General features: G+C 45.9%; 1 pseudogene; it reads left to right on the top strand.

Annotated features, from left to right (window-relative positions):
- The first annotated feature begins 1,176 nt into the window (after positions 1–1,176).
- LOC136479596 (wall-associated receptor kinase 2-like) lies at positions 1,177–26,674 on the top strand (annotated as a pseudogene).

The raw sequence follows: 26,674 nt of genomic DNA, 5'->3' as shown, positions 1-26,674 counted from the left end.
CAGAGAGAAATGTCAGGCTAGAGGTCATCTGTTGTGAGGGAGTCGGTGCTGGAGGCCTTCGTCGAGAAGGAGTTTCTACCGCCGAAGGCGGTGGCACACTAGAGGGCTCCTGGGAGGGCGGATTTCCCGCAACCTCGGGCCGACAAGGTTGTTTCCTTCCTCGCCTTCCATGAGCGTGGGTTAGGATACCCTGTGCACTGGTTCCTGCGTGGGCTCCTCAATGAGTGGGGCCTGGAACTACAGCACCTCAATCCGACTAGGGTGCTGCATATCACCGGCTTCGTCACCGTGTGCGAGGCCTTCCTCGAAATGGAGCCGCACGTGGATTTTCTTTCGGCAGATGTTCTCCGGGCTAACTTTGTCAGTGGGGAATCCACCCAAGACCGCGCCGGTGGGGCGCTTCGTGCTACAAAAGAAACCAAGCGCAGGGGGTTCGTACCCCGTGTATTCCCCCTACGATTCTAATCAGGGGTGGCACGGGGAATGGTTCTACATCAGGAACCCGACGGAGATGTCGTTCCTTCCTTTCACCGGCAGGAGGCCGGAGAGGCTAGACAGCTGGTCATGGGGCCCCACCAGTCGGCAGAAGAAGAAGGTGGAGATCAATGAGGCGGAGCTCCAGAAGCTCGTGCGGCGTGGCCTTGACGGGGTGCGGGTGTTCCACACCCTCTTCCACCGTCGGGTTGATCCGCTGGCGGAGAGGTCGTGACCGATGTGGAAGTACCGCGGCCGGACGGACCCCGATCGTGCGTCGCCGGAGGAGCTACCGAACGATGAGGTCTGGAGTCGCCTTGACCGGGTGTTGCAGCTGAGGCCCAAAGAGAACGTTGATGGAAAGCCCGGACCACTTAACTCCTCTGTGGTGTCCAAACTAGTATGCTCCCCTCTCTTTACTCCATGTTCTTTTCCCCTTTGTTCTCCTATTTTTTGATTGAGTCACCTATTTCGTAGGAACTTGGAGTTTACAAGTCCCGACCGCACCTCCCAAAGGGGCCAGAGGGCGCGGCTCGGCAGGCCACCTAGAAGGAGGCGGTAGATGCCAAGAATAAGAAGAAAGCCGAGGAGGCTCAGCGGAAGCATGAGAAGGAGATCACCCAGCACGTGCGGACTGGGGAAAATAGGAGTGACGTCGAGTCAGAGCTCGAGTCGGAGGACCCCATAGAGGTGGGCGATGACATGATCTTCTCCGAGGAGGAGGAAAGCCGGGAAGTTGTTGCGACCTCGGTGGAGCATCACGATCCTGTGGCCGCGTCCGCTGGTGGCGAGCAGGAGCCAGAGAGGTGCGACAATGTTCCTACGTCGAGGAAGCATGCTGTGACCGAGGACGCCGTCGGCGAACGGGAGGAGAAGCGAACATGGTCACCGCGCCCTCATGTACAGGCGGTCGGTGCGAAGCGGGCGCCAGGTCAAGTCGGGGAGCAGATGCGGCCTCCTGTGCCGCGCTCGGCGGTTGTAGCGGTGAGCGGGTGGAGCGATTCGTCTTGTGCATCCCCACTCCCCTAGTGGGGGGAGAGGCCGCAAGTTGGTGTCGTGACGTGGAGCTCTCCGCCTATTGAACGGCGGCGGTCTCCACCAGTGCCCGGAGGTTCCGGTGGATCATCTATTCCTGGGGTCGTTCGGCTCGGGAAGGCCGCGCAGAAGTATTGCCACATCGGCGATGTTCTGGCCAGCCCGAGCGAACTGTGGGGGATCGTTCCCCCCGTCCATGATGTTGTGTTAGACCTGGCAGGCACGACCCTTAGGCCCCACTTGCCGAGTCATGCGCACGGGGCGCAGTGTGGGGCGCCGAGCGCGCCGGTGCAGGTGGTGGTTGGTTCTGCCGCCGTTGTCGTAGCTCCTCGCTGTGCTCTCGTGTGAGCACGAGGGTCCCCGCACGATGGTCTGGAGGGGTGTGAGTCTGCAAGGACTCCGCTACCACCGACGGCTGTCCCGAAGCATCCGCCATTGTGCACTCTCGGGACGGACGGTGGCTAGGTGCCACATCGCTGATGCTGGAGCTGTCACTCTCAACATCGTCATCCATGAGGTCGAGGAAACAGGTGGGATCATAGCTCGCCATCCCCACGAATTCGAATGCGAGAGGAGGCGGCATCAGCATTTTTTGGAGCCCCCGGGCGTACGTGTCCGCAGGGGACGCGAGGCCATAGGGGAACTGGTCGTACGGTGGTTGCGGTGCGGACAACGCAGTCCCTCTGGATAATCGGCGAAAGATAGTAAATAGCGAGTAAATAACATAACGTATATTGCTCACAGCGGGGTTTGAGCCGAGCGTTTGCTCGGAATGAAGCGCAGGTGCCTCGTTGTTGAAGTCGTTGGGTATCCCGGAGCCGACGGAGGGCGCCCCTCCGACGGGCGCCAGAGCAAGTGCCTCCTCGCGGAGGTGTAGTTCGTCGAACCGGTCAGCGACGAAGTCCAGGCTTCCGAAGAGGAAGGCCTAGGACGGCTCGAAGACGGGTGGAACCCACATCCCAATAGGTGGGAGTGCAGAAAACTCCAACGAGCTAAAGCGAGTCGTATCGCTTGAGCCCGTCATGGCGAAGGTGGCGGAAAAGTGGGCCATCCGATGACCAAAAGTATGAATGTACATCGTCTTCCCCACGGATGGCGCCAACTGTCGATGCAGAAAGTGACCAACACGTAAATATTTATAGTTTTGCTGTATGTTGTGATCGGAGCACTCAATGACACAGGATTTATACTGGTTCAGGCAACGTGCTCTACGTCCAGTTTGAGTCGGTCGGTGACTTTATTCCTGAACCTAGGTGCTCGAAGTTTGCTGTGGGGTTACAAACGGAAGGGAGAAAGATGGGGGATACAAGAGGTCCAGTCGGACTCTAGTCTGAAGGGCCGAGAGTGACGGGAGCCCCGCTATGTGCTAAGTGTTCGAGCGTGTGCTCGGTATAACTTTAGAGTGTCTAAAGTTACATAGGGTGAATCAATGTAAGTGAACTGATCGATCTTCTTTTTGGGAGAGAGCGCATCCCCTTTACTGTTAATGTCATATACATGTGGGAGGTTGCGTCGTCTTCTTCTGGTATGGCAGACGTCGGTGCCTGCCACACTGTTGATGCCCAGAGGTATGCAAGTGGTTTTACCGTGCTCGTCTGGTATGGTAAATGTCGGCGCCCACAACACTGTTGATGCCCAGAGACATGTGGGGGAGCCTTACCGTGTTTGTCTAGTATGGGAGTTGATGGTGCCCACAACACTGTATGGCAAATGTCGGCGCCCACAACACTGCTTGAGTTCTGACACGCTAGGAAGGGTGTTGGTATTGTCCTACAGGTGTACAGGGTACGGTCCTTTGTATTGCGGTTGACTTGAGTGCCCTGCCTTACCTTCTCCGTCCATTTCTTGGTTCTTAACGAGCAGGCGTCCCCGGTCAGTTGGTCCTAGTCGGCTCTGATTTCGCCAGTCGGAGAGGAGCTGTAAGCAAGGGTTCAGTGCATTCCCGGTCAGAGATGCGGGTCGGAGTCGGAAGGGGTGTTTTGGCCAGGTCTTTCGGTCGGAGAGACCGTCCGGAGGTGGGCTGTAGTCGAAAATGAGCGCTCCGGTCGGAGAGGCGGGCCGGAGTCGGAATCGGGCGCCGTTCCTCCTCTGCCAGGCCTTCCGATCGGAGATTGGATGGCCCTTTTGGCCTGTCGTTCAGGTATTTGGGCCGATCCAGGAGTTGTGCGTCGTTCGCAACGTTGTCTGCTGGGCCGAGCCTTTGCTGGTGAAGCCGGTCCACGAGGTAATTGAGAAACCAAGTAGTAGAAGAAACAGTTTGGAGCAAGAGATGATGATGTCTGCAAGGTGCCCTAGGTAGCACTGCTCTGTTTGCACATTAGCATAAGAGGATTCGTTAACTTCTCCTAGGAGTAACTATACATGTGCATGATGGTTAAACTCAATGCACCGTTTCTCACCATCACTTTTGTTTCGGTAGCACGATTCCACTGTATCCACTCTCCACCTTTAGGGCACGTTCGTTTCACACGGAATGGAGCACCGGAACGAATCCGGCCAGGAATGTTAACGTATTTTATACGGACCACCCATCGCCGGGAAGCGATATGGCTGGGAATTAGACGAAACGAACGGGCCCTTAATAAAAGTGTAATCCAGATGTGATCGAGATAGTAAATTGCTTTTAAATTTGTCTTGTCTCACTCATCCCCATTTACCAGTTGATTCGTACAGCTTCTCTTGGAATAACACAACACAAAGTCATGTGTTAGACGGCACTGGTGCCTTGTCATAAACTGCGGGTTGTCCAAAACTGAGCATCCGGCACAACCGCTCAGGGTCGAGATCGCCCGCGTGCTCGGTCGGTGTACATGTCGCCCTCTTTTCCTATACGTACACGTTCAGCGCATGTTATACTGAGTTACTGACGAACACATGAGGCCCACACGGTCCACGGATGTGTGTTCGTGCCTCGTATAGAAAAATAAATTTGCGAAAGGCGCTGGCTTCAAATACTTGTATCGGATCTTTTAAAAGAAAATGTTTAGATGCAGACACTTAAGTAAATAGTTTTCTAGAGTCACCCCAATTAAGTCATATTAGTTTAAGTTTGATCAAGGATAACAACATCTATAGCATAAAAAATACATCATGAAAATATATTTCATAAGAGCATCTCTAAATTTCACTCTCTAAATCACTAGGTAGTTTTTCACCAAAGTCTCTATTCGTAACATTTAAGAAGGATATGGAGAGTCACTTCAAGATGCTCTAATATATCAAGTGATACCAGTTTTAGCTCACAGAATATTGATAATTAATTTAATTTGGGATGGATGGATTATATGCATGCACACTACGTTACTACAACTATGCCAGAATAAGCAATTACTATCGGACTATCATTGCCGATTGCGTTAGATGACAGTGATAAGTGATTGGGTCGAAATGCTCGGACCAGAAGAAATCAAGCCATACAACAACAGGACCATAAATCAGCTCATGGGCCGAATCTACATAAAAATAGAAGATACAAAAGTGCCGGGCGCATTATTAGGTGATTATATCGGAATGCTTGGGCTAGAAGATTGGCGCCTGCGTTTGAGCCCTTATATGTATAAAGAAAAAGAAAAAAAAGTTCATCAGACGATCTTCCACAACTATGTACTCCCTCCATCATAGAAAAATGCAATTCTAGTTACATTGTTGGTTCAATCCATCTCTAATCCAATTTGATTAGTTTTTTTCTTAAAAAAGGTACTACTCCATCCAATACAAATTATAACACGTTTTGGCTTTCTAGAGACATTAGTCTTACTATGTATCTAGATATATTGTATATCTAACTACATAGCAAAAGCTATATATCTAGAAAAGTCAAAACGTCATATAATTTTGAACGTAGGGTGTAATAAAAAAGCTCGACTAGCAATAGGGGGAAGATCGGCCCATGGTTTTTATACAAAGAAGAAGCTCTCGGCAGGGGCGGATTTGGGCCTAGGGCCATGGTCCTAGGCGTGGCCCAAAATCCCCCTTATACTATATGTTGTTTTGGGCCAAATCTTGTCAACTCCCGGCCCAGCAAAGAGGAAGGAGAGGCAGTGGCCCTAGACGTGGCAACTGATGAGCTCCACCACTGGCTCTCGGTACACCGACCGAGAAATACACCACCTGTGACAATGTGAGCGTGCCGTACCCGTTCGACTCGGGCCCTACGGTTGCTAGTTGCTACCGGGGCTCAACCTCACTCGCAACACGCGCCACCAGCCCCAGCGACTGCTGCTCGGCGACCTAACGTGACTCAGTTGGAATGCCTTGCTCGAGTTCTGCTGCGGCTTCAGGGAGAACGGCTACCTACTGTCGACTCGAAACAAGCTCGTCGTCTCCGGATGCAACATCATGGCGACGATTTCCGCGGACATCATCAGGGAAGAACAAAGAAAGGACCAAGATCGTCAGCGGCTGTGCCTACTTCTGCACCAGGAGCGACGGCGGCGTCGGCTTCATAAACGACCACCACGAGGCCACAGACACAGTACTTCCTGCTGCCAAGCACCCCTCACCTCCAGCTGCGTGCCCGTTCCCAATGGAGTCTAAAGGCCAGGTGGCTCTACGGTGGCAATGTAGCTGGCGTGGGGAAGAAGAAGAACAGAGATAGGTAACGAGGACAGGATTGGATAGTTCGAGTTCAGTTTGATTCAAACAATCGATGATCCTATTACACGTGCATCGCTACCTCTGTAGCCGCAGGCAGGTAGCTGATGGCTTCTAGTGCTTCGACGCACAACTCCTTGCATGCTCCAGAGTGGGCCATATACATTCGGGTTCTATTTCTTCGGCCTGGCCTGCCGATGCACCACGAGCCCAATTCTCAATCTTCCACCATCTTCAGATGAAGCTTCTGGCACTCGATCAGCATGGCTACTGACAGCTCCACACCTTTTAGGATACTTCTCCAAGTGTACGACGACGTGCCCTCGTATGGTCGTGCATGTAGAACATCTGTTGAATGGAAGTACTTTGCTTTGAGAATCTGGCACACACAGAGGGTTGGAATTTTGAGCCAAATGCCACCCTTGTTTAGATAGCATGGCAATGTTGAAAGAGTGAATATAATGTCCCTAATCAACCCCATGCCCCCTCTTTCTTTTGGTAGCTTCATTCTATCCCAACTGACCCAATGCATTTTCTCCTTGTCTTGTTGACTCCACCAATATTTGCAGATGATATGGCTTATCTGGTCGCACATGTCTTTAGTTAGGTCAAAACAGCCCATAGCCCCATAGCATAGGTCGGAATCGCTTGCCCCCTAGCTTTTATGAACACTTCTTTACCAGCCTTTTTTTGACAACATCTTTACCAGCATTTGACAATAACCTCTCCTTTCATCCTTGTTTCTGCTGGCACACCCTATCCTTTAAATATTCAAAGGTTTTTGTTCTCGATTACCTAACACGTACGGGTAAACCTAAATACTTGTCATTAAAGGTTTCCTGGGTTAAGTTCAGAGCTTGCATGACAGCTGCTGTCTTCTTACTCTTGGTGTTTCTGCTGAATATCACGATAGACTTTTCTTTATATACTGATGACATGTCCATAGCACTCTTCATAGAGGTCTAGTATACCTTGAAAATGCGTAGCATCCTCCCCATTTGCAAGAATCAAAAGTAATGAGTCGTTGGCAAAAAACAGGTGAAACATGCTTGGAACTATATATGACAGATCTTTATTCCTCCTATCCTGCCTTCCTCCTCTGCTTTCTATATCAAGGCCGAGAACCCTTCTGCACAAAGCTTGGCAACGATTGTGTGTTGTAGTCAAGTGCTACGCCGGCTGTTATGTGGGTAGGAGAGTGTGTCATGTTGTCGTGTGAACCTCTATTCTTTTTAATTGAGCAGCAGAGCTCCAGCCTTTTGGTTCAGAAAAGAATAGTCTATGCCCCCTATTCAGGGTATATGTTTTTTTTAGAATTACACAGTACAAAACACCCATGCTATTCTTCTTAATTGAGCGGCAGAGCTCCAGCCTTTTGGTTCAGAAAAGAATAAAGGGTATGTGCCCCCCTATTCAGGCACAAAGGGATATGTTTTTTAGAATTACAAAGTACAACGACAACATCCACAACACGCACGCACACTCACCCATATGAACACACGTACATAAACCCGACACTTATGAGCATCTCCGAAGGAGATTATGTTTTTTTTAGCTGGTAGATCTCGAAATTCACGAATTTCTCCTCTGCTTTCTGTATCAAGGCCAAGAACCCTTCTACACAAAGCTGGGCAACGATTGTGTGTTTGTAGTCAAGTGCTACGCTGGCTGTTTTACACAGTACAACGACGACATCCACAACACGCACGCACACTCACCCCGATAAACACACGTATGCAAACCCTAACTCTATGAGCACCTCCAAAGGACTGAGCCGTTTTACACAGTACAACGATGAAGTCCACAACACGCACGCACACTCACCCATATGAACATACAAACGTAAACCCTATCCCTATAAGCACCTCCGAAGGATTGAGCCGGATATGTTATGAGCACCTCCGAAGCAGTTTTTTTTTTGAGCCCGTAGATCTCGAAATTCACGAATTCCTCCTCTACTTGTTGTATCAAGGCCGAGAACCCTTCTGCACAAAGCTCGGCAACGATTGTGTGTTTGTAGTCGTGCTATGCCAGCTATTTCGTCTACCATTGAAAGTATAGCTCCGTTAAATTCTAGAATAAATCCAGAAAAATGCGAGCACCAGTGTCAAATCGAGGACTCAAATCTGGGTAGGTAGGTTCCACCACAAAGAGCCTAGTCAACTAACCTATAATCAGTTCGCGCACAAAGGGATATGTTAATACCCCATTTAGTTTAACTCGGTATGTGACCGTAGTTACACACTGCATAATTGAGTCCACCCAGTTCACATGCATACCTAACACGCTAATGTTCTTGACTGTTCCCTTGTTTTATCCGGGAAGGAATCACCGCAGGTGGCATGTGCCAACCAATAATATACCAGCGTCGTCAGCGTGTGCCAATCGAGTAGTCAGGACACCCAATTGACTGCGGCGACGTGCGCGTGCCGTACCCCTTCGGCTTCGTGCCCTCACGCTGCATGCTACTGGCCCGGGTTCAACCTCACCTGCGACACAAGCCACAATCCCCCGCGGCTGCTTCTCCACGGCAACGGCAACGACACCCTCCAGGTCGCCCACATCTCCTTGCGCAAGTCCTTGTCTGGGTGGGACGTGCGTGCTACCCTCTACGGGGAGTACAGAAACGACAGCAGCAGCAACAGGAATAGCAACAATGGCGACAGTATCATCAGCCGAGCTGTCTGCAGCAGCTCCGGCGGGGATCGTGGTGCTGGTGGGCCGCCGCCAGTCCCAACACAAAGCCACCGCGGGTACTGCTCCGGCCACGATGGCTGCTGCCAGGCGCCCATCCCTGCAGGCAGCACGCCCAAGACAGTGGAATTCAAAGCGCTAAACGGGAATAATGGCAACCATCATCATTATGATAATTGGCCGTGGTACTACGCATTGGCGTTCATCTCGGAAGTGGGGTTGACTGATCAGTGGCAGAAGATCTTCAACATGAATGATCAGATCATCAGTTACATGTCATCTCCCATTGTTCTACAATGGGCCGTTAAGCAAGGCTTGCCAGCTCCTGCTGCCGACAACTCAGGCAAGTGCCCAGTGGATGTGCTCAGCCACCTCTGCAAGAGCAAGCACAGCGACTGCCGGCAAGAGAATGGAGACTTTACGTGCCACTGCTCCAAGGGCTACGATGACAACCCTTACGTCGCCGATGGATGCCAAGGTCATGCCACTGCTCCAAGGGCTACGATGACAACCCTTACGTCGCCGATGGATGCCAAGGTCAGTACTAATTCCTCCTCATGCATATCTATTCACTAGTATATGCATGTTTCTCAATGTTTGTTATTCATTACCCCAGATCTGGACATTATTATCGGTTCAAAAAACCCCCTTCACTGTCGGATTTTGAACCGACAGTGGCATACCGGCAGTGATGGGGGGTTGACATCACTGTCGGTTCTTAAAAACCGACACTGATCTACAGACAACAGTGTTGGTTCCTGGCTCCACCCGACAGTGTCTAGTTGAACAACACTGCCAGGTTTGTAGTCCCAACCGACAATGATGGTTGCATCAAGAGTGTCGGTTCTTGGCTCAAGCCAACAGTATTGAGCAAGCCAACACTTGTCGGTTCATGGCTCAAGCCGGCAGTGTTGAGCAAGCCAACACTGTCGGTTCATGGCTCAAGCCGACAGTGTTGAGCAAGACAACATTGTCGGTTTGTTGATAACCGGCAGTGATGGTTACGACAACACTGTCGGTTCGTTGCTAACCTGGCAGTGATGGCCCGTTCGTATTTTATTATTTTATAATTGATTTTAATTTATATTTTTTCGTGGAATCGGGTTTCGCTTTATATACGCTACGTAGACGACATGTCCATCAATATTAAATATTACAAATGTTACGGTTACAGTTTAAATGTTCTTATCCAGATCTCGATCCCTCAAAATAAAAAAGAAATGTTCTCGGACTTCACAGATTGTGCAATGCTTCTCGGACTTCTTACAATAATCTGGCGAGCCACTCTGGGCCATACTGGTCCTTGTACTTCACGGATTGTGCAATGAAAATACTCCATCTTTTTCCAATACCTTGGCTAAGATGAATTTTGCAAGCTCCGATTGCAGTGCGACGATCTCCATGTCTAACAGTCCTTTGGTGGTTATATTTCTTGCGCTGTCGTTCAAAAAAGATGATATCCAAAGAGGAACAGTAAATCATTTTGTTGAATTATTAATAGACATAAATGAAATAGGGATTATACACACCAACTTATCGGCTTCTTCCGATTTCCAGCCGATATAGCGAAGCATTGCCCACATTACATAAAACCCGCATTCATTGTTTTCCGCCGGCTGTGATAGGTACTTCCCCTCCATTTCGACAACCTTGAATGGGACCGGCGTCCCACCGATATGTCTTCTTCGGACACTGAGCAACATTAAAGGGAGAAACATTAGAAAGCGGTATGTGTGATTAGAAAATAATATGTTATTAGGATCGCTTACTAATTCAGCACTGCCACCAGTGCATCCAGATGATGAAATGGTTTTTTCTTCGAGTCCCACACCTCGATCAGATTTTTGGCAAGATTGACACAAATGAAGACAAAATGGTTGCTGCAATCACAGAATCCTAATTATCGAATAATCTTAACGAAAAAAGAAGCATAAAATTAAAAGCCGAGAACACATACTCGCAGTTGTAGGCTAGAAGTATGTGGGTTTTCTTCTTCATCGTGAATTCGTCGAAAACAACAATCAATCTCTGTTTCAGGTCTTCCACGTCACATCCATGGAGGCCTAGACATGTCCTCTTATTGACTCGCAAGGGGTCCAAGAAGCCTATGTAATCCCATTTGCTTTTTAGAATGCAAAATTTTGCTATACACCTACATAAAATCATGGGAAGTGCTCAAAAGTTAACAATTTGTGTCTCGAGAGAGTAGTTAATTGTAATATCGTGCGTGTAGGGTACTTACATAGTCCACAGCGTCAACATTTGAACATCGAGATAGCGTTTCTGGTATAGCTGGAACAAGCACTCCCACTCGACATCGAACTTCTCTTCTTCAGGATAATGGAAAACATGTGGCGAACGGATAATAACCTCAAAACCAAAGTCGTCCGTCTCTGTTGCTTGAGCCATGTAATATTCATGTAACTGGCGCATATATGTTGTCAGATTTTTATACTCATGATCGGGAACCAAAAGATTGCCCCTTTCATACTTCATTGCCGGTGTTCCCGTCCCTTGTACATCATAATAGATGTTCGCGGCCTCTTCCATGGTTAATCCTAGGGTTGTCTTCGACGTACTTCTGTATGTTTCTTAAATCTTTATTGTGTATTTCTTCGTCTCTTGTTGTAGCGTATTTATTCTGTGTTTGCCTTTTGAATTCGGACTTCAACAAAAACGAAGGCAGTGAGGCACAGAGATTGAAGAAACTAACACAATCTTCCTTCGAGATGTGTGCTAGTAAATTTTTCTTTCATCAAGGTGGTAACGCTGCCACTGAACGACCTTTTTCTTTTCTGTTGGTCCACTTTGGGAGCATTAGCGACCGAATCCAAGGACCTTTTCTGTGACTGCGAGGATGTCCTTGATCTTGTTTTGGGCTGAGGTGGAGGAGGAGGAGGATGACGACGAGAATTCTGTTTTCCCGACGCTGATGAAGATGGAGGAGGAGGAGGAGGAGTCTCTTTTCTCAGGGCTGATGAAGATGGAGTCGGACGAGGAGGAATAGAAGGAGACCTCTGTCTTCTCGGGGTGATGGCTCCAGATGAGGAGTGGAGTGATCTCTATTGGGAGATGGTGAGTGATCATCGCGGGTGGGACGAAGACTCGCAGTCGTCCTCATCATCAGAGGACAATTGATGGTCAAGCTTAATGAAGCGCTTGCGCCAGGCCACTTGAGAGCCCTTGTTTTGACCAAGTTTCAGGCCTGTCTTCCGCTACGGGGTACTCAATGGGTATCTTGTTATACTTCTTATCAAGTATTCTAGTCAATGGTGATGCGAGCGTACCCCTGTGGAATTGGGCGGCCATTAATTGTCCGTCTCCCGCAGGCCAGGCCTGGCCGAGCGCCACCTTGTCCTTTGTCCATTCCTAATGGATGTACAACTTGACATTGATGGGTTCATTGATGTCGTCCACCGGATGATGCACATTCGCCTCTTCTTCGTCGAGCGGGGTCGATCCGCAGCTGCTTGTGACCCCTAAACTGTGGGCTAAAGGCAGTAGGAGTAGGGTTTTGTGGTACTCCTGACCCCTTGGATAGCAAAATTTGCTCGACTCGCGCTTCAACAGTCGCCTCAATCCGTGCTTCCATTCTGTCTTCCATCTCTTTTAGTCACCTCAAATACTCTGCCTCATGTTCCGCTCTACCCCTCGAGCGGCTCCGGTAAGTGTTAGATTCTTGGGGAATGCTAGTTTCCAAGGAACAACACCGGTTCCTCTAGTGCGACCAGGGTGCTCCTTGGTTCTGAGTGCTTGGGTGAGCACGTCTTTCTCCCTATTAGAAGTGCGAGTCCCTTGCCTCACCTCCTTAGTTACCTGGGAGATCCTCTAGATGAGTTCGCTCATGGGTTGATTTGTGGAGCTAAAGCTCCCATCCTCGGCGTGCCGTACATTCCTCCCCATACAGTATAATACCGATCTGGCCTCCCAATCGGCGGTCTCAACCTGAACGCCTTCCTCAGCAAGGCGATCCATCTTTTGAAGTTCTGCTTCAAATTCTAGCATCTTTTTGGCGTAGCCACGAGAGCCGAGATGATGAGGATTCGTCGCTTTCTGCGAGTTCTCCTTATTCTTCCTGCTCAGTGCTAAGTACTCCTCGGATAACCTATATTCCTTGAAATCCTGCCAGAAGTCCTTCTGCTTGCTAAACTGTCCACCATCGAAATCTGGCTCTTTATTTTGGAGGACAAAATTCTTGTACAATGTCCCCTTGAAATTCTTGAAGCATGTCCCCATGATTTCTTTTGCTTTTTTCTTGACTAACTCCCTGTCATACTCGGTTGGGAAAGTGAAATACTCTGGGATCTTGACATCCCATATGTAATCCTTCTCACTTTTAGGAACCCTCCATGGGTCATCATCTTTCCCAATCCACTTCCTGTACCTAATCGGGATGAAGTCCCTAACAAGTAACCCGAGGATAGTCTTGTATTTGGTCAAAGCTATAGGCGGTGAGAGTGGATCCCCGAATTCATCGAACTCAGTAATGTGCCAGTGTGCATTCCTACCAATAGGAATCTTTGATACGCCTCGCTTGGATCTAGGCCTTCCTGCTACCCGAACCCTCTGGCTCCTCGGTCGGCGAAGGCTCCTGCTAGAGACACCAAGTAAGTTATGACCCTCTCAATTGATTAGCGTGTGTGGCTACATAGTCACATGATACCAAAGTTACCTGGCCATCTTGGTCATTTTGACCCAGATCGAGCAGGTCGGACGGGGTCCATGGCTGCTCGTTCTCACCATCCTAATTGACAGCCATCACCGTTTGTCGGATCATACGGCTCTCCCATCCTCAGCGATATCAGTCGCTTCTTGTTGCCGATCTGTTCTTCGACGATGGGGTAACAGGCGATGATGAGTCATGGCTGTGACACGATCGTGGTTAGTTTTGGCTGTGGACAACTACTAATAGCATATGTTCATATATATATTAATATGTTTAAAGCAAAGTCTAATAATAAGTCCACATACAACAAAGTCAAATAATAGCATATGTTCACCTAGAACAAATTCATTGTTTGATTGACCACATACAACAAAGTCCACCTACTATTCTACGAAACTAAGCCTACATCAACTTCCAAATAAGAAAAGCAATGACCATAGCCATAAATAAAAGCATGACATCTTTCCAAGACCAAGGAGCAATTCTCCTAATCTTCACATCTCCGGAGGGTGGCTTCTCTTCAATCTCCAGTGCCAGCGGATGGCCATGGTTTGCATTCATTGGACCATAGTAGGCCGGTTGCCCATGGTTTGCAAGGTAGGCCAGATGACTATAGTAGGCCCTCAAAGCTTCAGCTTCTGTGTTGTATTTTTTGTGCAAATTACCAGGGTAGCGATTGACTTGAGCATAGCAATCTTCCCAGGTTCGATAAATCCCAGGCACATGACCAACATGCACTACATACCATGCCATGGTTGCCTATACATTTAAGTAAATTAGGTTGTCATTCAAACATGATGTATTCTTATAAAATTTAATATATTTATGAATAACACACAACCATTGCATAGATAGGAGTGTTTGGAAAATAGCTATTCACGTGCCTCAGTAATAGTTACTACAACTTATGATTATATCATCATTGCACATGACCATAGCCTCAGTCCAATTAATATATTAAGTCATCATAACCTTAGTCTAAGTGCATTGAACCCTCTACAATGCATACAAGATAAAGAAAAGTTGTTAGATGTAGGAAAGATATAAAGAATATTTTTTATTCGTTAAAAACCAAATGATGATTTAGAGAGCCAGTTTAAGACTTTTGGATATACTCCTAGAGATGTCTCAGAGTCTTCAGTCTCACTATAAATCCCCCAACCATCGGCGCGAGGTTCTTTCACAAGTATCAGTGCAGGTAAGCATCTTTCCAAATTCCAATCTTCTTTGATAATGATTGTTTCTTCCTGCCTGATACTGATCGAACAACCCTCGTTTGCTTGTAGTTAGCCTCAGTCCAATTAACTTTTCTTTATCTTGGCTTTTGCACAAGCTTGAAAACTTGAAGTGACTCATAATCAGCTCTAGGAATGAGATTTGTGAAAGGAGTAAGAAGACCCAAATCTTTTAGAAATTGGTTGTAGTTGTACTTGTACCTATCTGGTCCATGCTAAGATGTGCATATATTAGTTCTATAGGTCTAAAATATATATACTCCATCCTCACATCCAAAAACATTGAGCATCGGTGGCACTACAGACTAGACATTCATGATCAAACTGTATGCTAGCATTGCAATAAAGTAGCAGTAACATAAATTATGGCAAGTAAATTATCATATCAAACAATAAGTTGTAGTACTTGGTAAATGAAAAGCCTCTACTGATTCAAGTAAGTAGCTGTGGGACATTTCATCAGACACATAGCGGGCAAGTGAGCCACGCACTCACCGTAGGGGGTGGGAAAGCAGCTGTCCACGCGCTCCTAAAGGCCTCAGCTGCGGGATAGATGGCGCGGTGCTCTAGCTTGGCACGGACAGCGCGGTACTCTGGCTTGGGGGGTGGACGGCGTGGGGCGGTGCTCTAGCATGGGGCAGTGATCCGGCATGGGGCGGTGCTCGGGCGGTGCTCCGGTGTGGGGTGGTCTCCGACATGGGGTGGTGCTCCGGCAGCGCGGGGGGAGGGGTTGGCGCGGGGTTGAAATGAATTTGGATAATTTCAACCCACGCCATTTTTATACCAGTAGCTCATTACTGCCGGTTCTGCATGTAAATCGACAGTGATGGGGTACATCACTGGCGGGTCATTCCCCAAACCGGCAGTGATGTGGTGTAGTAGTTAGGTGTTAAGTTAGGTGTTAAATAGGATAAGTTTTCGTTTTCTTTCAAACTCCTCCTACTGACGCAATGGTTAAGACCCCTCAACTTAGCCCCCGAGACCTGTGTTCGAGTCCTAGGTGGCCTAAATTTTTTTGTTCTATTTTATAAATTATTAATTTATTACGGGAAATAGCTCATCACTGCCGGTTCTGCTTGTAAACCGACAGTGATGGGGTACATCACTATCGGGTCATTCCCCAAACCGGCAGTGATGTTGTGTAGCAGTTAAGTGTTAAGTAGGATAAGTTTTCGTTTTCTTTCGAACTCCTCCTACTGGCGCAACGGTTAAGACCCCTCAACTTAGCCCCTGAGACCCGTGTTCGAGTCCCTAGTGCGGCCCAATTTTTTTGTTCTATTTTATAATTTTTTAAGTGGCCCTAAAGGTCAAAAGAAAAAGTAAATAACCCTTGGCACACATCCTATACTAGCGCAGCGGTTAAGTCTCTGAAATCTATAGCCCGAGACCCACGCTCGAACCCGAGGGCTGGCACAATTTTTTTAAATTTTTTATATATCACTGCCGGTTTTTAAAATAAATCGACAGTGATAAACTAGTATCACTGTCGGTTTATTCTCATCAATGCCAGTTTTTTACAAACCGACTAGTGATGTTTATATATATTAAAAATTTCTTTTATATACTGAATAAATAGAAGCATATGTATTCCTATGTCGAAATGGCTTGAAATTTTTTTGGCAAGCTTGTACACCCAAATTAAGACCCCACATAGGATCTTAGGTTTTTCTGATCAGTTTTTTATTTATTATATTTTTCTGTGTGCTGAATGAGACAAAAGAGGGTGAATTTCATCTTGGACCCAATAGATTTTTTCATCCACCTCCACAAAATTCTTATCCCTAGGGCACATTAGAGCCTGTGTAAAAGTTTGGCACCATTCCGGATCTTTTCGTGGGTAGACTCAGTTCAACCTATAATTAATTGGTGTCGTCGTGCAGGAAATTCAATTAAACCTCAGAAAGTAGCAAACCATCTCTGAAAAATCCTCAAACTTGGTGTTTCCTTCACACGTGGCACTGTGCAAGCCTAAGAAAAAGTTTGAGACGAATACGACACCGGAATACCTATGAACCACAGAAACCTTGATAACCTATGTGTATAGTCATGGTTCGATGAAAAGGCACATGTACCTCTGTGAAGCATGTATACTCCGCCTATATCGAAATGGCTTGAAATTTTTTTGACAAGCATGTACACCCAAATTAAGACCGCACACAGGATCTGAGGTTTTTCTTATTAGTTTCTTTATTTATTATATTTTTTCTTCGCCGAATGAGACAAAAGAGGGTGAATTTCATCTTGGACCCAATAGATTTTGTCATCCACCTCCACAAAATTCTTATCCCTAGGGCACATTAGAGCGTGTGTAAAAGTTTGGCACCATTTCGGATCTTTTCGTGGGTAGACTCAGTTCAACCTATAATTAATCGGTGTCGTCGCGCGGAAATTCAATTAAACCTCAGAATGTAGCAAACCATATCCGAAAAATCCCAAACTTGATGTTTCCTTCACACGTGGCACATGCAAGTCCTAAGAAAAAGTTTGAGATGAATACAACACCATAATGTCCTATGAACCATAGAAAACTTGATAACCTATGTGTATACTTATAGTTCGATTAAAAGGCACATGTACCTCTGTGAAGCATGTATACTCTGCCTATATCGAAATGGCTTGAAGTTTTTTTGGCAAGCATGTACACCCAGATTAAGACCCCACACAACATCTGAGGGTTTTTCTGATCAGTTTTTTTATTTATTATATTTTTCTCTGTGCCGAATGAGACAAAAGAGGGTGAATTTCATCTTGGACCCAATAGATTTTGTTATCCACCTCTATAAAATTCTTATCCCTATGGCACATTAGAGCCTGTGTAAAAGTTTGACACCATTCCGGATCTTTTCGTGGGTAGACTCAGTTCAACCTATAATTAATCGGTGTCGTCGCGCGGAAATTGAATTAAATCTCAGAAAGTAGCAAACCATCTCCGAAAAATTCCCAAACTTGGTGTTTCCTTCACACATGACATGTGCAAGCCTAAGAAAAAGTTTGAGACAAATACGACACCAGAATGTATATTTCTAGTTGTCCAATAAATATTACATGAATTACATGCATGACAATAATTAAACACACAAAGCCGTAAAAATTAAAATTAGAACCCAATTAAACTACGACCTTGAAACCAACCTAATAAACATTAATTACTATCGGAATCACTGCCGGGTTCGATCGGGCCACGCACACTAACATGCCTCTATAGCCATATATGGTAATTGATGTCACGGATTATGTATCCGCTTGTATCGATGAAGTCCAATGCCCGTATGAGTGCACTCTCTCGTGCCTCACAATACCGAAAGAATGGTCGGCCATAGATGTAACCTACTGAACGACCACTGCCCCTGTTAGTAATCCTTATGCAGTACTGGCGTCCTTCTATAGTGAGCTGGCCGAGGTTACCATTGCAGAAGTCCCAATCGTACCCGAGTTGCTCCGTAGCTTGGTCTAGAACGGCCCACAAGCCACATGCAGCATAGGTAAGGTCCTGGAGCGCAATCTACATGTGGAGAAAAAGAAAAAAATAGAGAATGTTATTACAATAATAAACAACAAATAACCACGACTCAGGTATAAGTGACTATTTTACCACATCCGCACGGTTGTAGCTCGCAAACCATTCGCTTGCTTGCGGGACGGGGATATCACCAGCATTCAAAGCAAGTGCCTTGAAGTGCGAGAAATCAGGCACATCATAGCAAACATGTCGAAGGTGCCTCTAAACAGATGCGCACATCACTAAATTGGGCGCTTATCACGTCCGGGCTCTGTCTTCTCAGTCTCGTGGATATGGTTCTGATGATTTGCACCCCTCAAAGGGATGGAAAAAACTGAGTTCACACGTCCATAGCCGACCGACTTGCATTAGATGCCGTGTTCTCGACGATGTCCGAGATAAAGAACCAGCTAAGTGCTGTTCGCAGCCAATCTATTGGGGATATAGTCTGCGACATATATGTATGCAACAATGATATTAAACTAATTACTACTTATTTGTTAGCATCAAAAAACAAAAGATGTTGGAAAATATTTCATACAATAGCTGGAACAGGGAACCGTGGAATGGCCACATTAGGAGCGAATGGCTCATCGCCAGGGTGGAAACCTGGTTCTTGTGGTGGGGGAGGTCCGTTGTTCATACCACCTGATCGATAAAATGCCAAAAAATATGAACATAAAATATATGCACAAAAAATTCTTCCAAGTAAAATATGGCAACATAATTAAATATAGATCGAATGCAAGGAATAAGAATATATATAAATGTAGAATGCAAAGAAACATGAATATAAATATAGATCAAATGAATATAGATAGAATATTGGAGAAGACAACATATCAATACCATTGAAAAATGCAGGAGCCATGACCAAATCACGTAGAGAGAGTGGATTTCTTGAGAAGTGAGAGTGAAACGTGAGAAATGAGACTGTGAGAGTTCGTGGGTGGGTGGGATCGATGTATGTGGCCGAGTGGTTTGTTTTATATAGGGGGCATGGACATCACTGTCGGTTTTTAAGTAGAACCGACAGTGAAGGTGCATATATGTAAAGGATATATTTATTTAGATAGTACAGTGGGAAAGTTTTAACAACAACGATATATTTATTTAGATAGTAATGAAATACATCAAAAAATAACAAAAATATTAGAAATAAATTACATATACGATAACAAAGACCTTACACTAAAATTCCATATACGATAACAAAGACCTATTTGCGTACAGGTCAATGTTACAATCAATGTGTATCAACACATTATAATGTAACCACCTCAGTAGCATTCTTCTAGCACCAACTAGGGGCAAACAGCAGCACCGAGGTGGTCTACGAGCTATACCGGTTGGAGATGACAAGGTGGCATCGATGAATCCGCCTTGTCTGTACATGGCCTTTTTCCTAGATGCGCACCACAATGGATGGCTCTGTGAACCTCGTGGCATCTCCAATCTTCGGCGTTGCTCTATCTTTAGTAGCATTCTTCTAGTACCTCTTGTGTGCACCATTTTGGTGGACTACGACGCATAACGATATATGTGGTTTGTTATGAGAGAAAAACATTGTATCATGGCTGATAAGGCCTGGCTAAAACCAAAATGCATGGAGAGGCTAGCTCCTGGCCGAGGGCCATTTTATAGGGGATAGCAGTCGTGGTATATTTTTATTTCTAAACTAAAGTTGTCGGGGTAGGTGGGAGCAGTGTTCCAACTATTGTGGTCAGTGGGAGCACTGTTGACATGTGAGGAGCATCTACACATCACTGTCGGTTTTAGTTTAAAAACCGATAGTGAATGGAGTTATCACTGTCAGGTTTTTAACTCTAAACCGACCGTGATGAGGAATTATCACTGCCGGGTGAATCATCAAACCGGCAGTGATGTGGGTGTAGCAGTAAAGGGTTAAGTAGGATAACTTTTCCAATTATTTCGAATACCACCCACTGGCTCAACGGTTAAGACTCCTGCAGCTTAGCCCTCAGAGTACCCGTGTTCGAGTCCCAGGTGGCCCAAATTTTTTGTTTCAATTTTATAAATTATTAAATGACTTTGGGAAATTGCTCATCATTGCCGGTTGTAATTCTAAACCGACAGTGATGAGGAACCATCACTGCCGGGCCATTCCTCAAACCGGCAGTGATGTGGCTGTACTAGTTAGGGGTTAAGTAGTATAACTTTTCCCTACCTTTCGAATTCCGTCCAACTGCCTCAACTGGTTAAGACTCCGCAACTTAGCCCCCGAGACCCGTGTTTGAGTCCCAGGCGGCCCAAATTTTAAATTTTTTGTTTCAATTTTATAATATATATGTCTAGACTTCCTGATAGAAGGACATTGGGGCGGCCATTCTCTTCCGAGCTACTACTAGTAGTGAGGGATCCACAGCTCCTCGACGCCAGGGCTAGGCTCCTTCGAGTATTGCGAGCATGGACTACAAACTGGTTGGGGACCAGTGGCACCGAGGAGCTATGGATCCTCTACTACTAGTAGTAGCTCAGAAGAGAATGGCCACCCTAATGTCCTTCTATCGGAAGTCTAGACATATACATATATATATATTTATATTTAGCTGGTGTTTAAATTCAGAGAGTAAAGTTTAGAAATGATACGTCGGCATATTTACTGAGTTGGCAGAGTATTAACGAGGAGGAGAGAGGAGATGAGAGTTTCATCAGGATCAAACATCCTTCATGGTTATGTGCATAATGATTACATAGTTAACAATAATCTAACTATCTTTAGGTGCATCAACAATGAGGGCCTCATTATGATCAAGCCATACGTAAGCAGGTTCGTCACCCTCTTGAATGATAGGTAGGGGTACGTTCGCCCCGAATGGAGGCATTTCTTAATAGCCCCTGTAGTCTTCATCGTCCGTCACTCCATCGACACCGACAATCTTCCTTTTCCCTTCTAGGACTACTTTTAGCCTTCCTTTTGTCTTGTTGTCCCTTGCATAAAAGACTTGCATAACATCTCTTGCAAGGACGAAGGGGTCGTCTCTGTATGCAGGTCTTAGTGAGATCAATGGTAGTGAACCCTTCGCTGTCAGTGTTGATTTCCTCGAGCCAGACCCACTGGCAGCGAAAAAGAGCTGCCTTCAATGGACCATAGGCTAGCTCCCATATCTTCTCTATGAAACCATAGTATGTCGCCTGCACATTGCCGTTTTCATCGTGAGCATCAAAATGAACACCACAATTTTGGTATGTGCTTCTTTCCATCTTGCTTTTTTGTGTAAAATGTGAATCCATTGATCTCATACCCTTGGTACTTAAGATATGTACTCGAAGGTCCCTTGGCTAAGGCATCTAGTTGATTACCCAACTTTATTCCAAGCAAGCGACGTCGCAACCAGTTGACAAATTCCTCCTTATGTTTTTTATCCAGCCAAGCCATGTGACCTGCTCGGATACAGAGTTTGCAGCTATTGCCTGTGCTCGTCAATGTATGGCATCACACCCTCGGCTTGCTAGAGAACACAAACTGTGCCTATCTAAAAGAAATAGGGGTCGTCTACTGTAACAGATTTCTCCCCAATCGTTCCTTTGCCACGTAGTCTTCCCTCAGTGACGAGATTCTAGAACTCCGACCCTTTTGATGTCCAGATAATATGCGCAGAACTCAATGGCCTCCTCCGTTGACCATCCTTCAACCATGTCCCCTTCTGGCCTGAATCTGTTCCTAACATACCTCCTGAAAACTTTCATCAATCTTTCAAAAGGGAACATCTGATGCACGGTATATTAGGCCAAGGGCTCTAATTTGGTCAACAAGATGAATGAGTAGATGCAATGAGATATCAAAGCTAAGTCGGTGGGAAATGCATCTCAAGCCTAACGAGAGTTTCGGCTATGTCCCGCTGCAGCTGCTCTAGCATGGACACATCAATGACCTTTTTTGAGATCACGTTGAAGAACGAGCAAAGCTTTATGATTGGGGCGCGGACCTTTGGGGGGAGGATACCACACAGAGGCAACAGGGAGCAGCTGAGTCATAATGACATGACAGTCATGGGCCTTCATAGGGCCATAGTTGAACTTGAGTTCTCTCATGTTCACTAGCCTCTTCGGGTTCACATAGTAGCCCGTCAGGACTTTGAGTTCATTGAAGAAAGAAATAAGCGCACGCTTTTCTTCCTTCTTCAATGTCCATGACGCAACCGGAAGTTCGAACTAGCCATTCTATTCTCTAGCTCCACGGATGCAGCTCCTTCCTGATTCCCAAGTGTTGCATGTCCACGCGTGTAGCTAGTGAATCCTTCGATGTCCCCCCGGTGTCCATCAAGGTGTTAAGAGTATTAGCGCACACATTTTTAGTGATGTGCATGGGATCAAGACAGTGGCGTACACTCAGAAATGGACAGTAAGGTAGTTTCCAGAATACAGATTTTTTCTTCCAAACGCTCCCATTAGGCGCTGCTACTGCATTGTCCCCCTTCCAAGGACAACCTCCAGTTTGTTGAGTTCTCGAAGTATCGCAGGCCCAGTCTCGATATTTTGGAGCTAAGCGTTTCTCAATAGTACCGTTGAAATCTTTTCTGTTCCTGCGGTAAGGGTGATCCTTAGGTAGGAACCTACGGTGTCCCATATAAACTATCTTTGAGTTATTTGGATAGATTTACCGCATCGGTGTCGTCCAAGCACTCGACACATCTAGTATAGCCTTTTGTCTTCTCTCCGGACAACAAACCTCGACCTGGCAGGTCGGTGATTGTAGCGATAAGTACTCCCTTGATCGTGACATGTTCCTTTTTATACTCATCCCAAACATCCGGCACACCCTTTTCAAACATCTCCACTAGTTCATCGATCACTGGTTCTAGAAATACATCGATGTCATTCACAGGTTGTCTTGGCCCTTGGATCAGTAGTGGCATCTGGATGTACGACCGCTTCATACAGACCCAAGGTGAAGGTTGTATATACAGAGCGTCACTGGCCAGGTGCTATGATTGCTTCTAACCTGGTCGAAAGGATTCATCCCATCTGTGCTCAAAGCAAACCAAAGGTGCCTTACCTCTCCACCGATGTCCTTATAGAACATAGTATTGATAGTCCTCCAGTCATGCCCATCGGCAGGGTGCCTCATCATTGTATCTTTCTTACGCTCTTCGCCATGCCAGCGCAACAGCTTGGCTGACTTTGCACATGCAAATAGCCTATGCAGCCGGGGAGCTATAGGGAAATACCAAACGACCTTTATAGGACCTCCTCTAGTCTTGGTACCCTCATCTGATGGCCCTTCCTTGTACCAGTGGAGCTTCACACTTGGGCACTTGTCCAAGTCTTTGTATTTTTCTCACGGTACAATATGCAATCATTGGAACACGCGTGGATTTTTTCAACCTCGAGGCCGATGGGGCAGATCATTTGCTTGGCCAAGTATGTCTTTTCTGGCAACTCATTTTTTTCTAGGAGCATTTTCCTTATTATACCTAACAACTGATCGAAGCCTTTATCGCTCAATCCGTTTGTCGATTTGAACTCTAACAGCATGATGTTGGCTTCTAGTTTGCTCATTGGACAATCCCTATACAATGGTGTTTTGCCATCTTGTCTCATTTTCTCTAGCTTTCTCAGCTGTCTTTCACTAAGACATCCGGTCTCTACATTACGTAGCAGCTGAGAAATGCCATCGTTATCCTCGGTGTCGTCAGCTAGCAGTGTTCCTAAACACATTATTAACTGTGGCCATAGGTTCCGTATTGACACCGGGTTCCTCATCAGCATCGTGGATGGCTACATTAGGCATGTCAACATCATCATCGTTTTCCTATAGAACATTCACACCAACCTCGCCATGCATAGTCCATATCGTATAGTTTGGCATGAACCCCCTGGTAATCAAGTGCGATCGTATAGACTCAATTTGACTAAAGTTCCTATGATTCTTGCAATCTTTGCATGGGCAGAAGACAGGGTTCCCATTCCCTAGCATAGGCTTTGGCATCGGTGATAAACTGGCTGACACCATGCATGTACCGCTTGTCCGTTTGGGTCAGATGCATCCACTCTCGATCCATCTCTGCATAAAAAAATACTTGAGACAGTAATTACAAAGAATTAATAAGAAATCGAGCTTCATGAACAACAATTATAGCTCAAAAGTACCATTTTTGGGAAACATTATTGTACACTAATTATTGGAAAATTGAAATTGGTAGCCCCGGCCCTGTAAATTAAAAATCGTAGTAAAAAACAATTATTGCGCAATAATGAAGAACATCTATTCTACTCTACTTCTAAGAACTAATTATAGCATCACATAATGATGATCTTGACCACCATGGAATAATTAGCTAGGAATTTAAATGTGTTCATAGACACCAACCGTTTGGATGATGGATTCACCACAATTTGAGCCTTGCACAAATGTCCAATTGGAAAAGTGCTCTCTAGAATGGAGAAAGAACTAGAATGAGAATCAAGTAATGTAGGCATCAAAACGAAGCTAATTAAGCAACAAAATCAAAGGAGTGGATGTTTGTTACTAACCTTAAAGCAAAAAGATCAGGCCATTCTTCAAAATCCAAGCACTAGCTTCATGGTGAAGAGCAGACGCAACAATGGAGGGAAGGGTCCAAACGTGCGCCTCTGTTCTTGGGATGGAAGAGAGGAGGAAGGAGAGGACGGTTGCAGCCTTTTTGTGTTGTAGGCTTATCACTGTCGGTTCTTGGCTAGAACCGACAGTGATAGAGCCTAATCACTGTCGGCTCTTGGCTTAAACCGGCAGTGATGAGTGGCTGCTAAAATACTGCCGGTTCAAGCCACAAACCGGCAGTGATGTGGTCCTTCACTGCCAGTTTTAGCCCAGACCCAATCATTTTTTCATTTTCAAGCTCATAACTGGCAGTGAAGGTACATCACTGCCGGTTCTCACAAATCTGGTAGTGATGATGCCGATAGTGCTGTGCAAATCTGGCGTAGTGATTCTTTCGGAGGCTTCCATTGTTGTTTGTTGTTCATTCTCATTGGCTACAGATATTGTCGAGTTAACATCCCGGTGCTACCGCCATTCGTGCTTGGGCGGCTACTGTAACAATTTGCCTGGGCGCTATGAGTGTCGGTGCCCGCGGGGAACCCATGGCAACGCTTCTAAGCCTAAAGGCTGTGTCATCAGGTCCCCAACAAGTGCGCGGCCACTGATAGATTCTCATGTCTCGATGATGCTTTGGTTGCCATTGTACCATATATATTGTGTAGCTTGAGAAAATGATCATAATATATAGTGCATGCGTATGTACACTTTTAGGATTAATCATTGGTTTGTCAGTTGCAAGTGGTCTAGTGCTCCTTCTATCGGTTCTGGGTATATTGGTCCTACTCCACAAGTTAAAACAGCACTAGAACAAAACTACTGAAACAAAAGTACCTCAAGCAAAATCGCGGACTATTGTTGCAACAGCTGGTGTCCCAAAAGGTAGATATTGCAGAGAGGATGATAATACCATTGGATGAGCTTGCAAAGGCCACCGACAATTTCGACAAAGATCGTGAACTTGGTGGCAGTGGTCATGGTACTGTTTACAAAGGAATGTTATCAGACTAACATGTTGTAGCCATCAAGAAGTCAAAGATTACAGTCCAGAAAGAAATAAATGAGTTCATAAATGAGGTAGCAATCCTCTCACAGATCAACCATAAGAATGTATTCAAACTCTTTGAATGTTGCCTAGAGACCGAGGTGCCATTGTTGGTGTATGAGTTTATTCCCAATGGGACCCTTTATCACCATCTTCATATTGAAGAACCAAAAAGGTCACTATCATGGAATAGCAGGTTGAGGATAGCAACTGAAATAGCTACTTCTCTTGCCTATCTTCACTCGTCAGTTTCAATCCCAATAATCTATAGCGACATCAAGTCTAGTAACATACTTCTTGATGATACAATGACATCAAAGATATCCGACTTTTGAGCTTCAAGGTACATTCCGATAGACAACAAAGGGTTGACAACAAGGGTACAGGGAACATTTGGATACTTGGATCCAGAGTGCTTTCACACTGGACGTCTTTCTGAGAAAAGTGATGTTTATAGATTTGGTGTAATTCTCGTGGAGCTACTCACCAGGAAGAAACCAACTTGTTCACATTTGTCCAATGAATATGGTGGCCTTGTTCCACATTTCCTCAATCTACTTGCCTCTAGAAACCATGTCTAGATAATGGATCCACAAGTCCTAGAGGAAAGAGGCACAGGAGTAGAACAAGTTGTTATGCTTGCAGCATCCTATAAAAACATAAGAGGTGAACAAAGACCAACAATGTCGTAGGTTGAAGTTACACTAGAAGGACTTCAACAAGGTTCCAACAAAATGTACAAGAAAGATGATATGGTAACTGAGGAATTTGAGAATGGTTGCATTGGGGGAACTATCCATCATGGACTAGTGAAGGGTAGATATTTGAGGAATCTAGTAGAAGATACAGTTTGGAGCAAGAGATGATGATGTCGGCGAGGTATCCTAGATAG

The sequence above is a fragment of the Miscanthus floridulus genome, chromosome 9, assembly GCF_019320115.1.
Source record: "Miscanthus floridulus cultivar M001 chromosome 9, ASM1932011v1, whole genome shotgun sequence".
NCBI classification, from domain to species: Eukaryota; Viridiplantae; Streptophyta; class Magnoliopsida; order Poales; family Poaceae; genus Miscanthus; species Miscanthus floridulus.
The sequence above is the reverse complement of the archived record's forward strand: the minus strand, read 5'-3'. Positions and strand labels throughout refer to the sequence as shown.